The 27,556-nt window shown below is 33.5% G+C and overlaps 2 long non-coding RNA genes across 2 annotated transcripts; both read left to right on the plus strand.

Annotated features, from left to right (window-relative positions):
• Positions 1-976: 976 nt before the first annotated feature.
• Positions 977-4,139, plus strand: LOC129922024 (uncharacterized). Its single transcript, XR_008774003.1, has 3 exons — positions 977-1,070; positions 2,952-3,023; positions 3,265-4,139. It is a non-coding gene; the product is annotated as an uncharacterized LOC129922024 (long non-coding RNA).
• Positions 4,140-21,210: 17,071 nt separating this feature from the next.
• On the plus strand, positions 21,211-24,402 carry LOC129922023 (uncharacterized). The gene is made up of 2 exons (XR_008774002.1): positions 21,211-22,930; positions 23,034-24,402. It is a non-coding gene; the product is annotated as an uncharacterized LOC129922023 (long non-coding RNA).
• The last annotated feature ends 3,154 nt before the right edge of the window (positions 24,403-27,556 follow it).

Raw genomic sequence — 27,556 nt, forward strand, 5'->3', positions numbered from 1 at the left:
ATGAGTTTGACATGCCTGGCGTAAATGGTCTCATGGATGCCACTATGGCACGCATAAAATTTTTAAAGGTTTTATAATATTCTCTTATATAAGGGGCTATATGAGCGTCAAGTTAAATACATCTTTTACAGACTACAGTGTAATACTCATTTAATCTCACACATGTTCAAAAATAATGTAGGCTAATATACCTACATACGTAGACAGTGCTATTAGTAGGCTTCATTCTTTAGGACGATTCAAAAGCAACATAAGTCCTATATTTCTTTTAAAGATGTAGAGTATTATAGAACATGCATATATTTACCGATACGTCATTAAAAAAACCCAATGATTTTGAGAACAGATAGGCATATAATTGGAAACCCATCAAATGATATACAATTTACGAAATGTACTGTTTAGAAATGCCTGGACCGATTTTGACATCCAATCCGCCCTTGATTACAAGTACAAGTTCTTCCCTAGTGCCATTAGAGTCTGGAATGGGTTGCCTGGATCAGCCAGGAAAACCAACTTAGAGTTTAAGCCACTTATTAACATGCATGACTAGATTGACAAATTAAACGCATTTGACGTAGACGTAATTAGAATGTCTTCTTGAAGACGTGTCTGTAATTTAAAAGATAAGATTAACCTATAATAAAGTCACCACACTCAACCATTCCCTGGCCACTGCCAACAAAAGATAGATAGGACAAGGACGCCGCGGATTTTACCGTAAGTAGATCTAGACGACTAGACAGATATCTAGATATATTAGAATTAGATTGTTGAATCTTCTTATCTTATAAAGGCCCTTATGAAATACAGACGTTACTTCGAAGAAAAGAAGATGATTATGTCCTACGCGTCATGCATCTAGTCATGCAATGACTTAAATTCTGCCAAGTTGAATCTTATCATTTTATTTTACTTTTACACCATGTGACCATGTGACATGTCATAATTATAATCAGATTACCAGTCATCATAACAATAACATGTTATGAATTAAAGATTACTAGACTCTAGATCTGTATAAATCTAATGTACATCTTTGTCCAAACCTAATTAAATTAACTAATTTGGTAATGTGCATAATTATGATAATATCATTATGGTTTCTAAACAAAAAACTGCTGTAATTTGAAAGTTCAAAATATAGATCTATTATACTTTATAGTTATAGAGAGGAGGCTCTTAGTCTTATAGTTTGAACACCCCATCGAATTCTCCTCGGGTCGCTTTTTTTTGTTTGTAATTCATTTGTTTTTATGTTTGGAGCTAAAAAACGACGTTTCGGGACTGTGCATGTCCAATTTTAGATAAGTTCCGGTAATTTTGTTCTGTTTTTCCAAAGCAGATGGCAGTTATTTAGATTCTCGGTAACCATGTATGCTAAGCTGTTGTTTTAACCTCCCCCGGCAATTCATACCCATATAAGGGATGAAGGCTATATCATGAGCCTGTTTGATTGTAGGCTGATGGGCATATCAAAATAAGCTTCCAAACATCTTTAGAAAGACATTCCAATCACATTTATACCGTTAGCTGTTAAATAAAATTAATAAAGGGGGTGTCCAAACAAATAATAATGAATTCAGCTCATTCTCCTTTTTGAACACAGCAAAATCGTATTAAGAAATATTATTGGAATTAATCTATGATTTTTTCAATGAATAAACATGACCTAGATAGAGATATCTAGAATATATAATTTATGAATGAAAGAAAAAGTGCTGGCTGCTAATTTGAAGCCAGAGACCATGCCCACTGCATGCCCACTGCATGTGATCACGCAAGATAATCTGGCGGTGAGGAGGGGTATACACTCAGCGAGTAGTGTCACAAACTATCCAACAGGCAGTGGAGGGAAGGGGGAGAGAGTCATGAAAAGAATTATAAGCATCTATGGGAGGGAGGGGATGTTAAGGTTTCACAAAACGAACATCCAAATTATGAAAACAAGAAGAGGGTCCTTGGATGGGAGTTAAAAGAAAGACAGAGAGAAAATACAAGTAGCCTAGTAGAAAATATCATGTATATTTCTGTCTGTTTCTACACAAAGATTATATAGGTATTTAAATAAATAAACTATATACGATATATATATATAAAGAGAGAGAGCATATGAGGAAATAAGACTATAAATACATATTTCAAAATTGAATCTACTTCTTTTACTACAATCTAAATAATTTTAAAGTAACACCAATATAATTTATTAGCAATTACATCTAATTAGTGGTGTTCAACACCGATGCTCACTGTTCAACTAAGGAGAAAGCCCAAAAACTGCGTTCTAAATAGGAGCATGAAGTGACCTAATTTATTTTAAAATAAAATCTTGACTATGGGTGGTAATACAAAGAAACACAGCTATTTTTATAGTCCTTTAGTTGCAGAATAAGAATCTGCTTTCAGTTTTTTTGTAAGTTAAACCTTCACCAAATAAAAAAATAAAATATAAAATTGACCTAGTTCCCGAAAGTCGGTGTTCAGTTATAAGAATCTACCATAGAGATCTATGTTACTATGTAGGCCTATTAAAAGAAAAACATAATAAAAAGGCAGAAAAAAAAAATACATCAAAAAGATATTATTTTTTTCTTTATGTAAATTTGATGCTTTAAAAAAAAAAGCAACAACTAAGCAAATAAATAAAAAAAAACATGTAAAATAGAATAAATGAGACTGCATAGAGTTGATAAAGTAAGCTTACACTGTTACACTAGAAACAAACAGATAAGTTTAAAAGTCAGGCCACTGATTTTAGAGATTTAATGTTATTTAATTAAGAGAATTCAAAACATGAATGAAAAAATTACAATGAGACTAATAAAGCCTAAACTGACCCCATGGTACCAAACACAGGATTTTTTTTTATAGTACTGGTAACTGAGGAAGGTTTATTACAGGCATGAGTTTGATCTTTTTGAAACTAATTCCTAAAAAAAATGTTTTCCTAGGCAACTTCAAAACTACTTTGTCAACTATCCAGAGATTCAGGGGAATGAAATCTTAGACTATTTATAATTAAGGTAAATTTGAGAAAAATAGTAATTTCTTGATTATGATTTTAAAACTGCTTTTTTCTATGACATATTTATTATAATGTAATAATGTTTTTTTTTTTCAGTTAAATTAAACTGATGCAAACAGTATTTACTTATTAACTTTGACTTACTGATTATCTATGATGAGTCTGGAATTATTATGTGTGCAGGATCTAAATTGTGGTGACCCATTCTGATTATTGTAAAAATGTTTTACATGTTTCAGATGTTCCTTCAGAGTTGAAAACAACTACATTCTAGCTTGAACGTCCCACAAGAAGATGTGGGGTGGCAGCAGGCAGGGGTCTAACCAAGGATCATGGAGACCACTAAACGATAGTCCAGAGTGTATATGATTGATTGAGTAGACAAAGAAGGGATGGATTACTGGAGCTAAAAGAAGGCATAATTTAACAATAGACTACTTTGGGGTAAGTTTCCGTAGCTGCCCCTACACTTTCTATGGTCTTATGTATTGGTTTTCTCTAGACTGTTTTTGTTTTTTTGTTGGTCTCTATTACATACACAGTTTAGTTCATAATATAAAGATATTTATATTTAACTCTATATGAAAAAGTTTATGTTAATATGTATTACAAGTGCTATGCCCCTTTGCTTGGGTTTGAAATGCCCTCTGTGTCAAATGAGTTAGCCTTAGTCAAGATAGCAACATAAAAAAAAAAAACATTCTTGAAAATGAACTCTACAAAACGAATATATTTGTTCTAGTTTCTACTAGCCTTAATTAACAGTTGACTGTCTAGATTTTACTTTTCTGTTGAATGAAATTTAGATGTTTATTTATTTATTATTTTTCTTTGGTTTATCATAACATAAAGCTTGCTCAGTGCTCAGTTTAAGCTCTTTGGGGAACATGTGGGGAGAAGCAGTATTTGGGAGAAGATTTCCATGCTGTTTCCAACCCTTACTTAACCCTTTCTGCAACATAGCTCAAGCCAAATCTAAATTGAAAATTTATGAAAATGTGTGGTGCTTACTGGAATTCTAAATCCAGCCCCCTTGAAAGGTAGCCAACTGGTGTATGCCCCTCAGCCCCACAGGGACTTTGTATAAATCTAACAACTAATTTTAATTTATCTTCATCAGATATGGAATGAGAGAGGCTATAGTGTTGATTATATAAATATGTAGGTCTCAGCTGGGGCTGCACAGCCACGGAAAATACTGCATTCCTAACTTATCTTGGGACTTATTATAAAGGTAATTGTCTACATTTTATACTATACTATCTTTATAAGACATACTGTATAATAATACTTGTATATTTTTGGAAAAAGTGAAGATCTTTGTTTTTACCAGATCATATTGGATGTATCTGATAGTTGTCCAAGAGTTAAAGATTAGTTTCTTGTCATCACAAGGCATCACTTATTCTATAGGGAATCATTGTAGAAATGATATAAAAAGTATTCTGACTTTTAATGTATATTGACATTTTTTCTCAAGTGATCATAAGGACAATCTTCTATAGCTTTTAAACATATCAAAATATTTTTTGAATATTGTTACGACTCAAGACTCTTCGAAATAATAATAGACTCTCAGGTTATTACTCTATAAATACTTTAATATTACAACAAGTTATGTAAATACGAACATTTCATTTCTCTTCCTGTCAATTACTCCCAGCTTCCCCTTTTCAACATCACTTCCATTCATTACACAAATTCGCACCATTATTCATGCACACCGTGCTGCGCTACGACCGTAACACCCCCCTTGTTTGCCAAGTTCGATGTACATCGAACGTCTTTTAAATATCAAATAAAATTATAAATCACTGTTCAATATAATTATATTATCTTCATTAATTCTCATTCTTTTAAACCAGGTAAAAACCAACGACAACAACAAAACCCTCCAACAGCAAAATTAAATATCATCATTCTTTACATTATTATTTTAAGTTCAAAATTACTTACATCCATCCCAATGTATAATGTCCAGACTTCCCCAACGAACCAATCAGAGTAAATCTCATAATTCACAAATATAAACTATAATTAACTATGTAACTGTAATACTATATTTTACATTTCTAATAATGGTTTCATCAAATTCTCAATATAACACCATATATTAATATCTCGACACCTCACACATGTACAAAGCTTCGTCAGTCCATACAGTCTTCGAGTACATATACATGTAATATGTGTATATTTACAAAATGTTCCAATCTGTAGATTTCCCTATAGATGTCTATTCATTACACTGCTATTCATTGTGTTCTCACCAAAATGATTTTACTTGGCTTTTCCAAGCATTAAGTATATGAGAATCAGAAACAAAATTGACGTGGCCAAGCTCCTTTCCTTACTTCCATTTCTTTTCCTTCTTAGGTACACCGTGATAATGTGTCAGCTATCACATTGTCTTTCCCTGGTATTGTCCTGACCTCAAAGTTATAATCCATAAGTTGCAGTGCCCATCTGGCTATTCTGTTTCTGTGTTTTCATGTTGTTCTTCATCTTGCTCTTTTTCCTTAGTTGATAACTCAAACAATTTTGCCAAATCTCCTTCCTCTACATCTTTACTACAGGATCGAGTAGTCGCCATTCCACAACAATTTTTCCAAACTTCTATCTCATTTTCCGTGCACTTCTTTATGTTTGGTATATTGCCAATAATCAAATCAATTTGATCATGGTCTATAACACATGCCTCTACGATCCCCGTATAATACGGTGTTTTAATGTTCACTCGGGCCACAGGTAATCGAACTGTTTTACCATCAAACATAATACATGCTTTGTTTTTTCCAGTATATTCATGATCTTCAACCAATTTTCGGTTTATTCCAACAATAGTGCTCCCAGTGTCCCTTATCGTTCTTGCAGCCTTATTTCCTACAAATGTTTGAAAACAGTCTAGACTTCCTGAACTCGACAATAACGACAAACTTTGATCTCTTCTATTTCTTCCGCTGTCATATCTTCCCTGTCTGTTTCCTTGATATCGCCCTCTGTAGCTATTATACTGGCCTTGTCTACTATCTATTTGGCTCCTTCCTTGTCCTCTAAACCTATTCTGTCCTTCATATCTAAATCTTCTATTGTTGCTATAACTGTCTTGTGTTTCTCTAGCTCTATTAAATGCTACTATTTCTTCAATATCGCTACCTCTGTTTAACTTTTTTTCAGGATGTGCCACTTTGTAAGCCCTTATTAATTTTACAATCTCATCTACAGATTTTGGCTTTCTCTCCAGCAGGAATATTTTTAGTTCGTCCTGACTCTCATAAATGACTTTATCCAGCATAAGAAATACCTTTAGTCCATCAAACGTCTTCTCTATTTTCGATGACTCTGTCCAATAGTCAAAGTAGCTATTCATCTTGTCTAAAAATGTTTGGGGATCCTCGTTGGTTTCAATGGTGCAATTAACATATTGTTGATGATAAAATGCCTCAGTTTTTCCAAATGTTCGTAGTAATTGCTCCTTTACTATTTGGTAATTATTCTGATTCATGCAAATCTTTGACGGTACCTCCGCTGCAAATGACTTCGATAACAAAAATATCCATTTATCTTCAGGAAAAGCCAATTCTTTCATTTCAATTTCAAACTTCTTTAAGAAAACATCTATGTCTATTTTATTCTCATCAAACATTGTATCTTTATATTTTGCCAATTTATTTCCAGACACGTCATTTTTCTTTCCAGTGCCTTCATCTTTAGCTTTTCCTTTTTTTATTTCCAACTTTTCTTTCTCTATGGCTAACCTTTCTTTCTCCATAGCTAGCTTCTCTTTCTCAATTTCTTTATTCGTAACTAATTTCTCTTTACTGATAGCCAACTTCTCTTTCTCTATTTCTTTATCCATTGCTAATTTATCTTTGTAAATAGTTAACTTCTCTTTCTCTCTTTCTTTTTCCATGGCTAACTTCTCTTTCTCTATTTCCTTTTCCATGACTAACCTCTCTTTCTCTCTTTCTTTTTCCATGGCTAACTTCTCTTTCTCTATTTCCTTTTCCATGACTAACTTCTCTTTCTCTATTTCCTTTTCCTTGACTAGTTTCTCTCTTTCTATTAATCTTTCTTGTACATATTTTCTCAGCTCTGCTCCTTCTAATTCCAATAGTCTCCCTTCTTCTTTCAAAGCAACTATCTCAGCTTTATCCGCCATTTGTATTTTTTCTTTATCGAGTTATAATATCTGACCATATCAATTAAATATATTTGATTCTCATATACTTAATGCTTGGACCCAACAATGTTCATATCTAAATGTAATGTAATGAACCAAACGTTTAATGTTATTCGAATACAAATATGTATCTACTTCCCGGAATACTCTTCTTCCTGCTGGTATAACTGCCAATGCTAGTGTATATTCTCCGCCGGTGATATGAGTCTTTCGTTATTTGTCTATATGCCGTAGTCAGTGTATATCCGTTGGTCCTAAATAGGCACTGTTCTCCACCGTAGTCAAAATTCACTAGTGTTGCCCACAGCAGTGCTAATAATCGTACAAATTTCCATCAATATTGAATGTTAAAGGTTATTGTTGAGAACTATGACCAGCCAGAATAATGAACATGAACTTCAGCAACACTGACATGATTTTTTTTTATTATTTTTTTTTTCAATAAATTCATAGCACATCCAAATACAGTGGGTAATCCCTGACGTTTTCACATTGGTGAATGTAGAGAATGGGCCGTCATAATAATTATAATGATATAAATCTAGATTTAAATGTTAATCCAATTGATTAATTCAGCAATAATGTTTTTAGTTAAGTTTCAACTAAAGGTTTATGTTTACCAGTGAGTCTAGTACATAGCTTTAGAGATTTAGATGACGCTACTCTCCCAATCTTAATAGATCTTGAGATTTTGTTACACTTTGTAGTACTAGTAATACCTCAGTAGACAGGAATTAAATACCGATATAACGCAGGTCTTGCCTTTTCCGTTGGGCGCCACTTGTTACGACACAAACTCTTCGAAATTCATTACACAAATTTACCCTTTTCAACATCACTTCCATTCATTACACAAATTCGCACCATTATTCATGCACACCGTGCTGCGCTACGACCGTAACAAATATATAATAAACCAGATGGTTCATAAATAAAATGATTATTGAAATTCAACAGATTGTATATTTAGGGTCATATTTTCCAAATCATTTTTGTTTTTGAAATTATTAGTTCTGTTAGAAGGCCTGCATACAACATTTACCAGACATCCTTGTTATCTCTCTATTTGCAGACTTTGAGAAATGCATTAGATTTAAACTTACTTTAGACTTAGGTCCTCCCGCGCCGTTCGGCGCATTGTCGGCAAGCTGTCTCCATAAAGATCTGTCACTGGCAATGTCTGAAGCCTCCTCCCACCTGGTGTGTCGAGTTTGCCATTTCTGTAGCAATAGTGGTTTTACAGGGTGGAGTCGCTAGCCCCACGCCAAACCCTCCTCCTTTTTCACCCAGGCTTGGGATTTAAATGGCTTTTAAAAATATTTTAATTATAGCACATGATGGAGGATGGGATATTGCTCATGACATCTTAAAAGATTAAAAAAAATGAGCTAAATCTGTTTATGTTATTGGGTATGTTGGTTAAGTTTTTTACTCCCCAAAACTAGTGATGAGGAGATAGAAACAGATAAAAAGACACCACATAATTATTTTCAATTTTCCCTAATGCCATTAGAGAGGGGGAATGGGATGCTTCAATCGGCCAGGAAAACCAATGACTTAGTAGAGTTGAAGTAACTTATTAACATGCCTGACTAGATTGATCATGAAATGCATAGGACATAATTATATTCTATTTTGAAGTAATGCCTGTAATCTAGAAGATATGAAGATTGTGTTTGTCCTGTTCTTTTTGGTCTTCCTCTGTGCCTTGTGTCTGTGGGTTCCCATCTGAAGCCTGAATAGCTCTTTTGTTGGCATTTTTATTTTAGGTGTAACTTGTGTATTGTTCACTATTTATTAAGTTTTGAAAGTGGCTGAGTTTGGAAAGACCTAATCAACTTTCTAACAAACAGCTCTGCTAGCTTGTAGACATCTAGGTGAACATATAAGGATATCTAGCATGTAATAAATTCTATGAAACTTTTAAAAGAATAAGTATATTATTATGAGGTTGTTTTTAGAATAAAGGCATATATTAATATATTTAAATAGTTTGTACATTTTGGAAAGTGTTATGCAAAAGTGATTCTGTTCACAGCTTCCATTATCCAAGGACATATGATTCTCTGGAGGCTTACATCACTGGAAAAAGTCTTTGGGCCCCTGAAGATTACAGTACATGTAATGCTGCAAATGGAGGAGGATGCTGGGCCAGGGTAAACACTCCATAACATAATGACATTGTGAATGAAATAACATTTTATTTTAGTGTATAATAGTTGTAATTTTAGTCTAAAATATTTAAATAAATGTTACAGTATAAGCCAGTTCCTGAATTAGCTTGTCACAATGCACATTCAGCCAAAGTTTAAAATTCTTGAATAAAGTTATCTCTATTGTACTTAAGCTAGCTATATCCTGTATAGTCAAAAGATTGGCAGCAATTCTCTCTGCAAATGATGATGTGCTGATTCATAATGGAACATTTGATTTTTTAATGGGGGGGTGGGGGACTTGCTAAGTGGTTAAGTGCAACTGCTTTTAAGCTAGCAGACATGCCTACAGTCCCGCATTATGCGGAACCGTCCTGCAAAAGCATCAAAAAAGCTCACATGTTCCGCCGTTCTGCATTCACGATTTTTTGTTCCGCCAAGTCTGAATTCCGACACAAAAAATTTTTCATTATTTATTAATAATGCGAAATGAAAATACTGAATGCAAAATAAAATATATCTAGGTCTGTGTTTATTGTTATTTCATCTCCTCCCGGACCCGGTGTGTCCTAAATTTACGAAGATATGGTTGAGCTAGATCTAGACATAGATCTACATCTAGATCTAGTACTCTAGGTCTAGATCTATTCTTAGAATCTAGTAAGTGCTAATAAACCTAATTTTCCATTCAAATCCCTTTCTTTTCCAGACAAAGGCGCTATTCTGACTAACGTGACTAACTCAACTGGTTTCTTAGGTAATTCTATTCTAAGAAAAGGATTTTTTTTTTCAAATAGGTTATTAGAGACCTAGATCTAAATGTAATTAATTAACTTAGACACAGTAAGGCTAAGGCCTAGATCTAAATAAGGCTATATATCTACTTATTACATAGTCTAAATAAATTAGTATCTAGATCTAGCACTAGATTACTAGATTTAACTAGTTACTAGAGTGAAGAGTCTAGATGATACTAAATCTAGATCTATCTTAGTATCTAGAGAAATAGACTTAGAAGGTGATAGATCTCTAGATTTCTATGTATCATTATATGTAATAAATTTAGTTCTCAATAAGTCCATAGATCTAGACATAAATATTTAGATCTATAATATATTTATTATAATCTGTGTTCTTAGACTTAGAGGACTTATTAGATGTAGGTCTAGTCCTAGACTAGTACTACTAGTAGACAGACTCTTAAATTATTTTAGATCTAGCACTAGAGCCAACATCTAGAGTCTAGAGTGACTAGAGTAGAGCCCTAGAAAAGGATAGATAATCAAGTAGATCTAGAATAATCACATAGGAGTTAGAACTATTGATTTCAAACAAAGGACATAATTATGAATTAAAGGTTTTCTTACTTTTAATTATATTATACTATTTACATCTAATTTATAAAAAGCAAACTAGTATTGTTATTAAAGTAGGCTAATATAATTGAAGTTTTATTTATATTGGGTACAGTATGGCTGACTAACATAAACGCGCATATGTTCCACATTGGGGCCCAAAATTCCACATTTTCAACCTGAGTGTTCCACATTCTGGGTCTTGGGGGTAGGCATGTCTGAGCTAGAGTTTTCAGGTTCAAATCTTGGTGAAGATTGTTTTTGAATTTCAGGATCTTAGAGTGCCTCCAGTCCATGCAATTCTAATGACATTAGTTGGGGAAGTAAAGAAGGTTTATCATTGTGCTGGCCATATCATGATACCTTTATAACTGTAGGCCACTGAAACAGATGACATTTACATCATCTGCCCTATAGATTCATCATCATCATCACTCCTTTGAGTTCCTTACGCCACTCTCCACGGTCTCTTGCTAGCTTTTTGATGGTGTCCCAGCTCTTCCCGGTCTTCTCTGCTTCTTCAAGTACACTGCGTCGCCATGTTCTTTTTGGTCTTCCTCTGCGTCTTGTTCCCTGGGGGTTCCACTCTAAGGCCTGCCTAGCTCTGTTGCTGGTATCTTTTCTAAGGGTGTGACCAATCCATCTCCACTTCCTCTCTAAGATCTGCACTTCTATATTTTTCTGTCCACTCATCTCCCACAGTTTGGTGTTTTCTACTTTGTCATACCAGTGTATTTTTAGGATATTTCTCAGGCATCTGTTGATGAAGGTCTGTATTTTTTTTGTTGTGGCTTCAGTTGTTCTCCATGTTTCAGAACCATACAGTAGGACAGCCTTGACATTAGAGTTAAAGATTCTTAGTTTAGTCTTGTTTGAGATGTAAGGAGATTTCCAGGTTGGTTTTAGCTGTGTAAATGTCTGACATGCTAGATTTATACGGCGTTTAATGTCTTCATCTGTTCCACCTGATATACTGACTACACTCCCAAGGTATATAAAATTTTCTACTTGGTCTATTGTCTGAGAATTCAATACTATGTCTCCACTTTGTTTATTGTTTACTTTAAGTACTTTAGTTTTTTGGTGGTTTATTTTGAGGCCTACTCTTTTTCCTACTTCGCTTAAAGCTGTGACCTTTTCTTACATATCCTGTAGTCTGTGTGATAATAGGGCTATGTCATCAGCGAATTCCAGATCTTAGAGTAGGCTTCTTTTGTGACCCAATCCAGTACTAGAAGGAACAGGAGTGGTGAAAGAAGACATCCCTGTTTGACTCCTGTTGTGACTGGAAATTCCTCTGACAGCTTGCCACAGTGGGTTACTTGGCAGGTGAAACCATCATAAAGGTTCTTGATTATGGTTATTATTTTATTGGGGATCCCATAATGTCTCATTACAGTCCAAATAGATTCTCTGTCGACACTATCAAAAGCTTTTTCAAAGTCAACAAAAGTTGCATAGAGAGGAGATTGCCATTCGACACATTGTTCTACAATTATCCTGAGTGTAGCTATTTGGTCAGCACAAGATCTCCCTTTTCTGAATCCGCCCTGTTCTTCCCTTAGGTGTTCATCACATGCTCCCTTTATTCTGTTTAGTAGGATTCTGCTAAAAATCTTGCTTGGTACTGACAGCAAAGTGATGCCTCGCCATTTCTCACATTGTGATAGATCTCCACTCTTTGGTATTTTTATTAGCAAGCCCTATAGATTTTCAAGTTTTAAAAGGCATTCTTATTACATTTTAATCCGCAACTATTCTAAAAATTATAATCATTTTTTCAGACATTTTTTCTTTTCTGAGCCACTAAATTGATGATTATGTTAAATCAACAATTGATTTTAAAATAATATTTCTGATTTACTTTGATGCAAGAAAAGGCTAATATTATAAGCAATACTTACTATAGTCAAATTATGCACTTTTATAAAGTATGCAAAGCAGGCTTAAACAAAGCATAAAAAAAGAATATTTGCTTTAGATTTTTAGGAATTGGGGCTATAGAATATACAACTATCTATTTGTTAAAATTTTAATGAAGGTTTTTTTGTTTTTACATTTTATCCTCAAATTTAAATCAAAACTATGTCAATAGCTATATGTCTTCATAAGTTATAACTAATTTAACATGTATTTATCTTTGGAATGTTTGTAAATTGTTTTACATGTTTCGGATGTCCCTTCAGAGTTGAAGATAGTTTACTTCCTAGTCCAAACCTCCCGCAGGGTGACGGGGGATGGGAGCAGGCAGGGTTTGAACTAGAGACCATCGATAAATCCGATCGACAGTCCAGCGCGCAAACTGCATGACCTGGCAGTCAGGATCGTTATCTGGGTAACTATTGTCTGATAAATTGAAATAATGATTAAGTCTAGAAGAAGTAAAACTATGGCATGCATCCTGTTTGGAACTATCTATTCACCTAAATTAATTCCACTAACTTCGATAGTAAAGCAGTTTACTTGCTATGTTGTGAGTCTTTTTTTTTAAAAAGATTTTAAAAAATGAAACATTTGTTGGTGCTTCTGCTCTGACACTGAAAAAAAAGTAGGTCTGTTGAAGTTAATGAATAATAAAAACAAAGAAGAATATCCTGATTATACATGATTACATTTTGTAGTGTCATTCAATAAGGAAATCTACTTGAATTGTAAGCATGTTTCTAACCCTAAATATTTACTATATAAATAAATTATGGCTTTCATATAGTGCTACTTTCATGCTTATAGCATGCTCAGAGCACTATGGTCCAATCTCATTTGTGGACCAGTGGGAGTAGGTTTTCTAACTGCCTTAAAGCACTCAGTAAACACAACTCAACTCAAGTTGTGTGTCGAACCTCTTGCCCCCTTCATAGGCAGCCAAGCTAAGCCAAGTTCAAGCGTAGTTGGCCTCTTGACCACGCTTCCTACTAGGCTCGATTGGTTACCTTGGTTGTGGAAAAGGAAATATTTAAAGTTCTTGAAGTGTTCAGTATCCTCATTTTGTAATTAAACCTGATGCATGATGGACATTAATATTTTTACTTTATATTTTCATATGTTTCCAACTATGAATTGCCTCTTACTTTAAAATTTAGCTCTAGCTGGATAACTTTGTGCAATAGAAAAATTATGTTTAGATTTTGGAAATTATAATTTATGTGCTACATCTTAAATTCACTATATACTTGTAGAACTATTGCTTGGAATCTAATTGCAAGTTTCTACTGTCGACTGTCATACTAGATATGGTCTTATGACTGCATTAGAACCGAAACTATAATGGAATCTAATTGCAAGTTTCTACTGTCGACTGTCATACTAGATATGGTCTTATGAATGCATTAGAACTGAAACTAAAATGTTTGCCCCCCCCCCCCCCCCCCTCCCTCCCTTCATATGGAAAGCAGGTAAATCTTTCATTTAGAGCCAAATTATATAACCCTTATCGTATTTATACAATAAAAGTGTACTGAGCATGTTATAGTAGAAAGAAGACACATTATAGAAATCTTATACATAAGAATTTGGATACCAAGAAAAAAAATCTTTTCTCTAGTGAAACTAGATCTGTATGGATAATGGTTTGCTTTTAATCTTTAACAATACAGCCAATCAACCTAACTGGTACATCTGGTAACAGGTACATCTCTTATGGCTAAAATGACCAGTGTGTGTGTTTTGTATCAAGGATATGCATGTTGTTGGTTTTGAAAAAATGTTTGATGTGACTGCCAAGGCTTTTTACAAATCTTTTGTATGTGTGTATGTGGTTTTTTTTTCTATTTTTTTAAATTTTGTATTGTAATCGGAATTCTTAAATGGTGGGAAAAAAATGTAAACCACTATTTTGACTGTCAAAAACAGTAAACCTAAAAAAAAAATGAATTTTGTAGTTTTAAACAAATTGAATCACACTTATAACATATATAAAATATAGATTTATAACATATTGAATCACACTTATAATACATACAGGCTGGCTGCCTGGTCGTGTGGTATATTGTTTGGACTTCTCGATGGTCCTGGGTTAATACCCTGCCTGCTGTCATCCTGCTGGAAGTTAGGACTAGGAAGTAAATTATCTTCAACTCTGAAGGAACAACTAAAATATGTGAAACATTTTACAAACATTTTTTTGTCTTCCTTTCTCAGCACATACAACTCAATTTACTTCTATTGGCTGGAAATATTTAAAGCATGACAGTGGGCGTAGGTAAATTACCAAAATAGTGGATCTTATGTTGGATTGATCAGCCCTGATGAACTGACCTGACCATTGTAATTGAAACCATAGTGAGTAATAATTTCTTAAAAGCACTCTTCTTACCTCCCTCCCCTCCCCTTAAGATTCTAAAGAAAAAATTTGTCAGCATGTTACATTACTAGACTGTAAGACTCTTTATGACATATCTGTCAGACATACCTACAGGTTGGAAAACTTATCTATTTGACATACCTAGATGACATATTAACTCTGATTAATAAAAGAAAAAAGTTTTTCAGACACAATCACTTTATTTGTATTTCAGACTCATGACCACTCTATCTGTATAGGTCCTGGTATACCCTGGGATGATGTTCACCCACAACTTTTAACTTGAAATCTTAAAGGAAGTTTTGTAAGTATATTTCATTAGATTCTTCTGCTTAAAATAATTTATAACAATAAAGAAAAAGTTAAAGACTGCTATTGCATGAGGCTTGTATTTAAAAAAAAAAAAAAAAGAAAATATAATTACTGACAAATGAATTCAAAAGTTTGATGTCAGCTGGCAGAATATGAACCTGGCACCATTATTATTATTATTGTAGCTTTTATATAGCGCTACTTTCATGCTTATAGCATGCTCAGAGCGCTTTTTGGTCCAATCTCATTTGTGGACCGGTGGGGGGGAGGGGGTATCTAGGAGTTGGTTTTCTGTGCTGCCTTTGGGCGCTCAGTAATCACATCTCTGCCCGAGTCGGGTGTCGAACCTCGAGCCCCCTTCTAGGTAGCCAAGCCAAGTTCAAGCGCACTTGGCCTCTCGACCACGCTTCCCACCATTGTGAAAGATAATCCAGTGTGCATACTGCACAACCAGGCAGCCATCCAGTCTTAAAAAGAATGTGTTAATTAATCATTTTATTTAGTTTTAAATTAGACTGTTTTATGTTTTATTTGTATCTCTTTTCTATGGACTTTCTTTTGTTTTAACAATAATTTATTACCAGTTATATAAATTTAGTAAAATGTTTGCAGCTAAATATCACTACCATTGTTATCTTTAGGCTAAACTAACAAGCATGAATGTCTGGTACAGTAAGATAGGGTTAATGGTCAACCTGACATTATGGTTCATTCATTGGGACAGCTAATGGTGAGTGAATTCTATTTTTAAATATTAAATTAATCTGATGAATTCCTTTGACTCTTTTTGTATTAAGTATCAAACTTGGCAGTGAAACAAAGAGCAAGGAAAAGAAGCATAACTTAATTTATTTAGGTGATAGAGTAGCAGAGAAGGCCTAAAGTGTCTAATGCAGAACATTCTCAGGACATAAGCAATGTATTCATATCTTGTACCTTTGCTGAAATGTTAACAGACAGAAATTTAAAGTAGGGAATCCACCTGGGAAATAGTTTAAAGAGTGTTGGTAGACAAAAAGATTTAAAAAAAATAACCATAGACTTGCAATGAAAAAAAAAGAGCCTACTGCTGTGCCACACCAGTTGGTTAAAAGAAAGACTTAGCAAAAGAAAATCTGGAGATGCTTTAGTAATAAATAAGTCAGCACTTTAATATTGTATTCATATATATATATTCATATTATCACATTCCATCTTTCACAGTTTGTGTCTGACCAAGCAGTTCTCAAGTTAGGGCTTGATGAAGTCTACAAACTGACCATTATATCTACTGGACAAAAAAGGATCTTATATGTATATTTTAAACCTGGTCAATGCCTATTTCTCCACTATTGTCGACATCTTGAGACATCACCATCGGCAGAAACCGAAGACGGCTGATACATTTGTGTGGGTGAAAAACTGAAGGCGTTGCTCGAAGACAGCTGATACATTTGTGTGGGTGAAAAACTCAAGGCTTCGCTCGAAGACAGCTGATACATTTGTGTGGGTGTAAAATTCAAGGCGTCACCTGAAGACAGATGATACATCGTTTCCACGTGAGCGCTCGTCACCAACTTTTGACACGCTCTTGCATTGTCGAGGTTTCACCTTACATTGCTATACAGAAGGTCCTCCATTTAGACCTCTGTTCACTTATGGTCATTCTAATTTTTCAGAGACTTTACATATTTGGATTATCTAAGCTGAAGTTCTCCACTTAAGTACTGTTGGATTATTTATACGAATGTTCAAGTACTTTTGGATTATTGATCTTTGACGTTGAAGTTGGACTAACTTGTACCTATTGGCGCTCTCCTAGTCATCGTTGTACGACGAAGAAATAACACATGCCTGCATTACTACACTTACATTTTGGATTATCTTATTGGATTATTTGGATTACCTGTTGGACTTGTGTTAATTGTAAAGGTCAAGAGGAAATATTTTTTGACATTACTTGAGCATTTGAGCCATCTTATGGCATATGACTGGATTATTTTACTACTACTTTGATGCTCACATTGATGTGTATTCTCAATCGGATTACTTAGTTACCTTACCCATGGATTATTATTGAACTACTCAAGCTGTATTTGTATTTGACAAGCTACAAGAGAGGATTAATCTACATCAGTCTACAAAAGAAAGTCTGTAAGTTATAATTAAGGATTGAATATATTCATATGATTAATATACATTGATTTTGCTGTGGTATAGCAGTAATTGAAGTTGATTATATATAGAGTTAGTGATTGATAACTCTTGGAACCATATTAAATTGATTTTCATTTTTTATATTTGTTACCTTAAAGGGCGGTCGGCGTGGGTCTGTCTTATGTTTTGAGACTGAATCGGCACAATTTATTTGTTCCGTTCCATTTCACTTCATCTGATAGGGATCTTTAGGGATTTTCTTGTTGTTCTCCTAGTCCTAATAAGGTCCGAGTAGACCAGCCTTGTTCGGTAGGGACTTCTAGATCATTTTGAAATTTTTTGTTTAGTGGTATATAGTTTTGTTTGTACAATCGTAGTGTGATTTCTCTTTGTATTCATATTGTTTGTTTGTGTAAGTCTTGTATTTACATATCTGTGATTCTCTTGTCAAAGTCTTCTATTTATTGATTTCTTTTAAAGCAGACTGTATTGTTATCTATATTGTTTTTGTGTTCGTCACCTATACTTTAATTTATCTCTTTATTCTCTCATTAATTAATTTTTTTTTCATTTTTTCACTGCACATATAACATGTTACAAAGATATATTTGAAGTAATAATATTGTGTACATATATACTATCACTTGAATTAGAGCCTTATTTTTTGAGCTCTTGTACTTATTTTGTATGGACACATTTCTCGTACTGATTATTTTGTTGGTACATTTTGACGCAACACTTATTACTATTGACTCATTTGTACATTGTATTTGGCACACATTGATTACAAACTCAATACATTTATTGGCCATCTATTATTTAAATATCAAAGATACATGCAAAGTGAGACATTATTATTTGTATTTTGATAACTAAGCACTCACTACACAGTTAATACTACATACAGATTGGAATCCTACATATTTGTTGACTTTATACACGTTGAAGATTATTTAATATTAATGACATTATACACACTTGAAGCCTAAACCCATACCTATCAACAATGTCTACCTATGATAAAATCTTGGAGTTGGCCAGAGAAATGGAATTGAAGGGTGAAAAGAAAAGAGAATTTATCGAAAGAGAATTGGATGAATTAAAGAAGAAAGAACGTGAAGTAGCGGAACGAGATGAACGAGCGGCAGAAAGAGCGCATCAGAAAGAAATGAAAGAAATAGAGGGAAAAGTTGAGTTAGCTAAACTGGAAGCTGCAAAAGTGAATCCGAACATATTACAACCACTGACACAGCAAGCCAAACCATACGTCTCGAAGTTCCATACGTTCAATGAGAAAAATGAAACTCTTGAAAACTACATTGTGCAATTTGAGCACATAGCCTCAACGTATGACATGTCTCCTAGAGATATGGCCAAGCACCTACTCGCCAATCTTGCAGGTGAACCGCTGAACATAATAGCCACCCTGACACCTGAACAAAAGACTGACTACAAGGCTGTGAAAAACAGACTCCTCGAACACTTTGGCAAATCCGAGGACCACTACAGAAAACTCTTTCGAGACATCAGATTGCAAAAGAACGGTGATTACAACAGAATTATTTTTGAAATTAAGCAAAATATCTTAAAGTGGCTTGAACTCTCCAACTGTGATATGACGAGAATCATTGATATGTTCTTAATTGACAGTGTACTATTGAATGTTACAGACAACATTTTCACTTTCCTGAAAGAGAAGAAAATTAAAAACAAAACAGAACTCATAACTAACCTGAATTTATTCAAAGACAGCCATCCCAATCACACCATCGACAGAAGAGACCATCAAATAGCTGCCACCATTAACACTGATTCAAGTAAATTCAAATACAGCAGCAACAATAAAACCTGCTTTAACTGCGGCATAAAGGGTCACATAAAGAGCCAATGTAGATCAATCAACAGAAGCACTTTCCAGTATCAAAGTGGCACATATCGAGACAATAAATATGACAACAGAAGAAACAGCAGAGCAACCCAAAGTTACAGCCCTAATGATAGAAGAAGGCAATACAACACCAACAACGATAATTACAACTTCCAGAACTATCAAAGAAGACAGCAATACAATACCAACAACTTTCAGAACTATCACAGACAATCCAGACGTGATGGCTACGAACGAAACAGATACAACAGAAATACTTCAAACAGATGGCAAAGTAACAGCAACAATAGAATCCATAGACGCCCTAGCAGTTATGACAACTCAGCTGCAACCATCGACACTCACGAACACGAACATGTAGCATTCATGAACTCAACTCCAGAAAATAATTCCTATCCATTACTTACAAACGGGCTGGACAACGCATCACGAAATAGTAACATTAGAACTGGAAACACACATGACACTAGTAGTTAGCAAGCTAGACATAGGGCAGCACAACATACAATTTTGTTTATTATACAATAGGATACAACACCATCACAAAATCACTAAATATCAGTAATATAACTAAACAATGACATTGTTCACATAAGTCAACAACTATAATTATCACACTATTTTACATAACACTAGCACCGTTAAGGACTCATTAGCCAGTACAAGTGTAATTCATTGAATCTGTTGATGCCATATTCTACATATAACTTTGATTGTATTTGTACACATGACACTTCAAAAGGTCATATGTGCCCAATTTTTGCATATGTGTAAATTATTTTTCCAAGAGTCCATTTGAACAGAACGCAGTCATATTAAAACCTGAGTATGTGACACTATTTATTGAAATGTATTTTTCATTTTTTCAAATGTACATAACCTTTGTAAATTGTATAGATATGACTGTGACATTAATCTTCACTGATGAATTTATTTTTTCCCACATATCAGTTTTGAAGACTATTTGAGCTTAATTCGAGGCTTGAAACGAATCACTTGATGATATGTAATGCAAAAAATGATTTTTTGAAAAGAATATTGTATTTAAATAGTGAGATCTATTTGAGCATTACTGATGGCTTGAAAAATAATTGATACTGTGTAATGCAAACTGAATCTTTGAATAGAAGATTGTACTTAATATGAGAAGTATTGGAGCATTATTGATGGCTCATGAAGTAATATATATAATGTGTGATGTAATCGCTGATTTTTTGAGGAGAAGATTGTATTTAATATGAGAAAATTATTTGAGCATTATTGATGGCTCGTGAAGCAATACATTTGATGTGTGTCGTAGACACTGACTTTTTGAGAAGATTGTATTTAATATGAGAAAATTATTGGAGCATTATTGATGGCTCGTGAAGTAATATATTTGATGATGTGTGATGTAGACACTGATATTTTTTGAGGAGAAGATTGTATTTAATGACAAAACTTTTGGAGCATTATTGATGGCTCAAGCAGTATATTTTATATTATGTGATGATAACACTAATTTTGAGAAGAATATTGTATGGATATGAGAAAACTATCGAAGCATGATTAATGGCTCGAAGTAATATACTTGATTTTTGAAAGAACATTGTACTTGATTCATGAAGACTATTGGAGCACTATTAATGGCTCAAAGTAATATATTTGATTTTTGAATAGAACATTGTATTTGAGTGATGAAGACTATTAGAGCACTATTAATGGCTCGAAGTAACATATTTGATGTTACATAACGTGAAAAGCTGATTCATTTTTTCGAGAGAAGATTGTAACTTACACTTATGTTAAAAGAACTTGTGCTCACAGTAAGACATATGAGCCAAATGAATATCATGATAACGACCTTGATGCTTTTAATATGCTTATGACTTTGATGATTTAAATATGTTCCTCATAAATCATCATTAAAGAATATATTTTCTTGACTTTCATGATTTAGTAGCATTGTCAAAACATTGCCATTATTTTTGTACATAAACCATTGAGACAACATAAATATTTATTATAGATACATTTCACTTGCATTGATTTATTTTAAAGAACATTGTCAATATCTTTTCATTTGACCATGTAACCATTGTCAATATTTTTCATTTGATTATTTAACCTGATGGGATAAACTAAGTATATTTGTATACGAGCATTTTTCATGGCTGCTCATTCCTTTGTAAAATTAATATTGAAAGCATTCTTTTGATAAATTGAGAATTTACTTTGAAATTTTGTGTAAAGAAACACTTGCTTTTTGAGTAATGTTGACAACTATGAGTATTGTCTACACAGACAAATATTTTTTCAAATATTGTAAGGTCAAATGAGACCATATATTAGTCTCATCAAATTTTTTGATGGCATGATAAGACATGTGCCAGAGATTATAGCACACATTGTACATTTGTATGGATTATTTCTCTCTCAAAAGATGTGACTATACATATAATATTATTATTACTTAAATTTCAAAAGATTTTTACAAAATCTTTTTTTTTTTGAGGGAAAGGGCGTAATGTCACAGTCTTAGTTGACATTGCATGATCTAAAGTTCACATCATGTTAATAGTTTAAAAGACACGTGGAATTCCTAATGTAGAAAACAGGAAGTAGAATGAATAAAGTTGACTTTGAAGTCAGTCAGTCAGTCAGTCAAGTAAAGCAGTCAAGTGAAGTCAAGTTAGAAGTCAAGTGTTATTCTTTGGACCGAGTGGTCAAGTATATTTTAGTCCGGGATGGACAGTAGCGACTTAGAAAAGTCTGTAGTAATTTCAGTTAGAAAGTAACTTGTGGGCAGTTGTTGCCAGTGGTCTTTTGAGACATGTATTAGTTAATCTATATTTCTACACAGTGTTGCCCGCTGAGATGCGGACATGATTTGTTGTTAACGTATTGGATACTTTTGATACCGCTGTTATGCGGATAGGATTATTATTTCTTGACTTGTAGCACTAACAAGGAGTGCAGTATATTATTATTATTATAGTAAAATAAACTTCATGTTGTCTGCTGAACGGACTTGAGTCAGTCGTATAGTGTTTGTCTTGTCACGTGTCTAGAGTACTTCAGGAAGTAAGAACTCAATATTACACCATTCAACGTTCATTGACAGACCCCCTCCCTCCCAACCATTTCCTCTGCCTTATCTTGATGACTTTGACTTTAATTAGACATTAAGCTTTCCATGTGCTGAAATTTAGCATTGTAGAACGGGAAATAAATTGTCTATGACAGTTCAAAGTGTGTATACATTTTTTTTGACGCACCCTGTAAATATATTGTATTCAGTGATTTTTTTATTTTACCATTTTCTAATATTAGTTTGTTAGCTTCAATAACTATTAACCTTTTAGATTGTTATCTTTCTTAATGTTAAGACTAGAAAACAAGATCTCAAAATTATATTTAGGACGATGATTACAATTACTTAGTCAATTACTTAGATAAAATAATTATAAAACAAAAGTTATATAAAGACATAATTATACAATGTTTATATTTTGTATGTTCATAAAAATGTGTATAGCAGTGTTATGGAGTGTGTGTGTGTGGGTGTTTCCAAGGTAACGTTGAGAAATTAGCGATTGGTTGGCGGATATGCAGTGAGGATGGTGAAATTACAAAAATGGTCTAGTGTAATGCAAATTGCCCAGGGATCTGAAACTGTACAGACAGGTTTTTTGTAGTGAGTTAGATTTTGTTTAAAATACCATTTTATATTATTGCTACTAGATTTATTTCATTTCATCTAGGTTAGTATTAGGGTTAGTGTTATGTTGTAATAAAAGTTATATTTAGTTTTGTTTCAAAAAAGAAGTTTTTTCAAGTTTCATATTAAATATATATATATATATATCCAAGCAGTAGTTCTCACCAAACTTTCATACACTGGCAGAACTACCTTAAAAAAATGTTCTGCTGGAGGCTGGTGTGGGTAGTATAGAAGAAATACTTATTCAACAGCTGTGATGGGTTGGAAAATTATCCCACATGGGGGGCGACTGCATGTCAAATGGTATCTTCAAGGATGGCGTAACGGGGTACTCCTGTAAGCACTATAAAGATTAACTCAGGCACCTTTTTGCCATAGAGGAAAGTAGGTTGTAATAGGGTTTATGAAAACACTGCACTCATCTTTTATCTTCAGCATCATTATTATTATTAAACCATTACTCAAATTTTGCTTTGTTATTTTGCCATGTAGCGATTTACTGCTGCTGGGGTGAACAATGCTTAAAAAAATAAAAATATGCTGTGTTTTTACTTTGGCCCAGCGGTGGCTCCCACATTTATGTCTTTTGTATTTTTCTATACCAGTTCTGTTACTATGCAAATGCAAAAAAAAAAATGCAAGTTGTTGCACTATTGATATTTTTTATACTAATTTTTTATATATATTATTAATTATTTATTATTATCTAAGCATCTGTTTGTATTTGAGCTGGGTAATGAATATAGATTCTTAAATTTAATTGTTGTTTGTTGCTTTAGTCACTTTTAAACTGTGACCATGTAAATTTTGTCTAGATGGAGAATGGTAATGTCTTAGTGTTAATGATTAGATTAAGAATGTTAATGTCTTAGTGTCAATGATAACAGTGAGAATGGTAATGTCTTAGTGTCAATGATAACAGTGAGAATGGTAATGTCTTAGTGTCAATGATAACAGTGAGAATGGTAATGTCTTAGTGCCAATGATAACACTGAGACAATCATTAGATTGAGGATGGTAATGTCTTAGTGTCAATGGTGTAACATTAGAGTGAGATGCACGAGATGATTTCAGTTCACGTGAAAATGGGTCTTACACATTGTCGAGCAAAGAGGTACCATTTTTGATCACATGACCACGATTTTTTAGTAAGTTAGCACCATGATGTATCAAGAGACGTAGGTGTCTCTGTTTTATGAAATTGGATTAAATAATATGAGTACCTAATTGGAGATATTTCTAAGGATGTAGTTTGTATTTGATGTGAAATAATTCGTGATGATATTTTATGGCTGAGATTGCCTACTTTATGAACTATTATTTGATGTAATAAATATTTGTCTGCCAGAGAGGAGTTTGTAATTATTTTATCCATAATATGTGATGTGTTTGATTAAGAATACAAGAACACTACATCAAGGCCAGAAGAGGCCCTTATACCATTCAATCAACATTCACACCATTCAAGACGGTACAAATAGTTAGATTGAGAATGGTAATGTCTTAGTGTCAATGATTACATTGAGAATAGCAATGTCTTAGTGTCAATGATTATATTGAAAATGGTAATGTCTTAGTGTCAATGGTAATTTTTTAGTGTCAATGATTAGATTGAGAATGGTAATGTCTTAGTGTCAATGATTAGATTGAGAATGGTAATGTCTTAGTGTCGATGATTACATTGAGAATGGTAATGTCTTAGTGTCAATGATTACATTGAGAATGGTAATGTCTTAGTGTCATTGATTACATTGAGAATGTTATGTTAATGATTAGATTGAGAATGGTAATGTCTTAGTGTCAATGATTAAATTGAGAATGGTAATGACTTAGTGTCAATGGTAATGTCTTAGTGTCATTGATTACATTGAGAATGTTATGTTAATGATTAGATTGAGAATGGTAATGTCTTAGTGTCAATGATTAGATTGAGAATGGTAATGACTTAGTGTCAATGGTAATGTCTTAGTGTCAATGATTACTTTGAGAATGGTAATGTCATAGTGTCAATGATTACATTGAGAATGTTATGTCAATTTTTAGATTAAAATGCTAATTTTTTAGTGTCAATGATTACATTGAGAATGGTAATGACTTAGTGTCAATGATTACATTGAGAATGGTAATGTCTTAGTGTCAATGATTACATTGAGAATGGTAATGTCTTAGTGTCAATGGTAATGTCTTAGTGTCAATGATTAGATTGGGAATGGTAATGCCTTAGTGTCAATGGTAATTTTTTAGTGTCCATGATTACATTGAGAATGTTATGTCAATTTTTAGATTAAAATGCTAATTTTTTAGTGTCAATGATTACATTGAGAATGGTAATGACTTAGTGTCAATGATTACATTGAGTATGGTAATGTCTTAGTGTCAATGATTACATTGAGAATGGTAATGTCTTAGTGTCAATGATTAGATTGAGAATGGTAATGACTTAGTGTCAATGATAAGATTGAGAATTGTTATGTTTAAGTGTCAATGATGACTGACTAAGTTTTGGAGGATGTCAGGAGGAGCATACCAGTTTACAGCAACTTCTATTAGTGACCATAAAAAGAGCAATGAAAAAAGGGCCTTAAAAGTTATTCAATTACAGTCTTAGAAGCCCAACTACAAAGTACTGTTAAGTAGTAAACTCACTTAAATTTTTTTAATAATACTTTGAAAAAGTTTTCTCTATTAAATCAATTATTTTATAAGAGTTAAACATACATTCTCTATGAAGAAAATATGGTTACAGGAGGCGAATCACAATATAATTATCTGTAGTGTAAACAAAATGTTACTTCGTTACCAAAGATTTGTTAATTTCACACAAAAATAAGCACAATGTCATTGTATTCACAAGAATTCATTCAATCTCGTTTTCACTATGCATGAAGATAAACATATTCACATTTTCTAAAGACTCTGGCGTTCAAAATTTTGCACAATGTCATTTTATTTGTACACGAAGGTAGCTGCAAAGTCTTGAGAAAAAAAAAGACTATATCTAAATCATTAAATTAAGCTTGGTCTAAGACTACCTTGTTTCTCATTATATCTTTTATACTTTGCTAATCTACTTATAAGTCATTAAACTAAGACTAAGACTGCTTTATTGATCCTTACGGAAATTTGTTGTGATTACAAGGACTCGTTTCTCATATAAAGACAACACAACAGAAAAATACACATAAATACAACAGACAACTGGCAAAGATATATATATTGTAACGTTTCTCACTACCCAGATTCTCTGCAAACTGTACCACACGACACAACCAATTCAAAGAACTTGACAACTCAGGGCTGAGTAACAGTTTAATATCAAATATAGACATTACGATTAGGATTTTATAACATTAGCCAATTGCGATTGAACTTGGTCCGTGAACGAATAAAAAATTACGGTTGGGGTTCGATGCTTGGTGGAGAATCTTATTAGGGGGTTGCAGCACTTAAAAGGTTGAGAACCGCTGGCCTATCTCAAGAGTTGCCCTGGCTGTAAACGTCATTGTTTAGGGGGTTGGGTAACTGGAAAGCGACTCTAAGCCTTAGCTTCTTGACGACAGAAACATCTTAACTTGTAAAAGTGTAACATGAACATAGAGGGCTAAATTTAACTATGTGGAGGCCCCCGGGGTAGAAATTTTGTAGAGCCCCGTATACTTTTTCAAAATCATAAATTAAAAAATCCACTTATTAATAATAAAACTATATGCCATGTTTTGGAAGAAATAAACAAAGTAGGCCTACTTGTAAATTTATTCTACTTTATACTTTATAGACTCTTAAACAAAATTTTTATTGTATTTTTTTAGTTAAACAAAGAAGGTACATTTAATTTATCTTTGAGTTTGTGGAGGGTAAGGTCCTGGTTTGACGCACAGCCGTAGAGATTCGAAACTGCATTTCTAAGTTGTAAGCATGATACAAGCATACACGTCTTTCTTGTCAATCGTAAAATTTAAAGTTTTGTCGGAAAAAATGTTCGAAACAAAAAACAACAAACATAAAAGTGGCTGAAACGTCAAAATTTTGAGACTTAAAATCTTGTGGAGGCCCCTTTCTTGTGGATTCACTGGGGCAGTAGCTCCACCATGTCCTGTCCTAAATCCGGCCCTATGAACATAGGCTACTCTTTAAATAGACACATCTCAGAACTTTATAGTTAATGAAACACTTTATTAACTATTCTACGTATTAAGTAATACGTCCTGTACGCAGATAAACGCAAAAGAAAATACAACGCTCACCAACAAAGACTATCTACGATAAGACTTTCCTACTAATAAGCTCTCGACTTACTCAAACCCAAACTATAGTCTAAACTAACCTCTGAAAGTATATGCACTCTCTCTCATTTGTGCCCCAGTCACCAACTCGCTCTCTCATCTGTCCTTACACACATTCACCTGGACCTCGTGCAACTATGAATTTAGCCCTACCATTATAATAACTAACACGGTTTGTTACACTGGTCTGTAAAAGATTAGTTACTTTATGTAAAACT

The sequence above is a fragment of the Biomphalaria glabrata genome, chromosome 12, assembly GCF_947242115.1.
Source record: "Biomphalaria glabrata chromosome 12, xgBioGlab47.1, whole genome shotgun sequence".
Classification (NCBI taxonomy): Eukaryota; Metazoa; Mollusca; class Gastropoda; family Planorbidae; genus Biomphalaria; species Biomphalaria glabrata.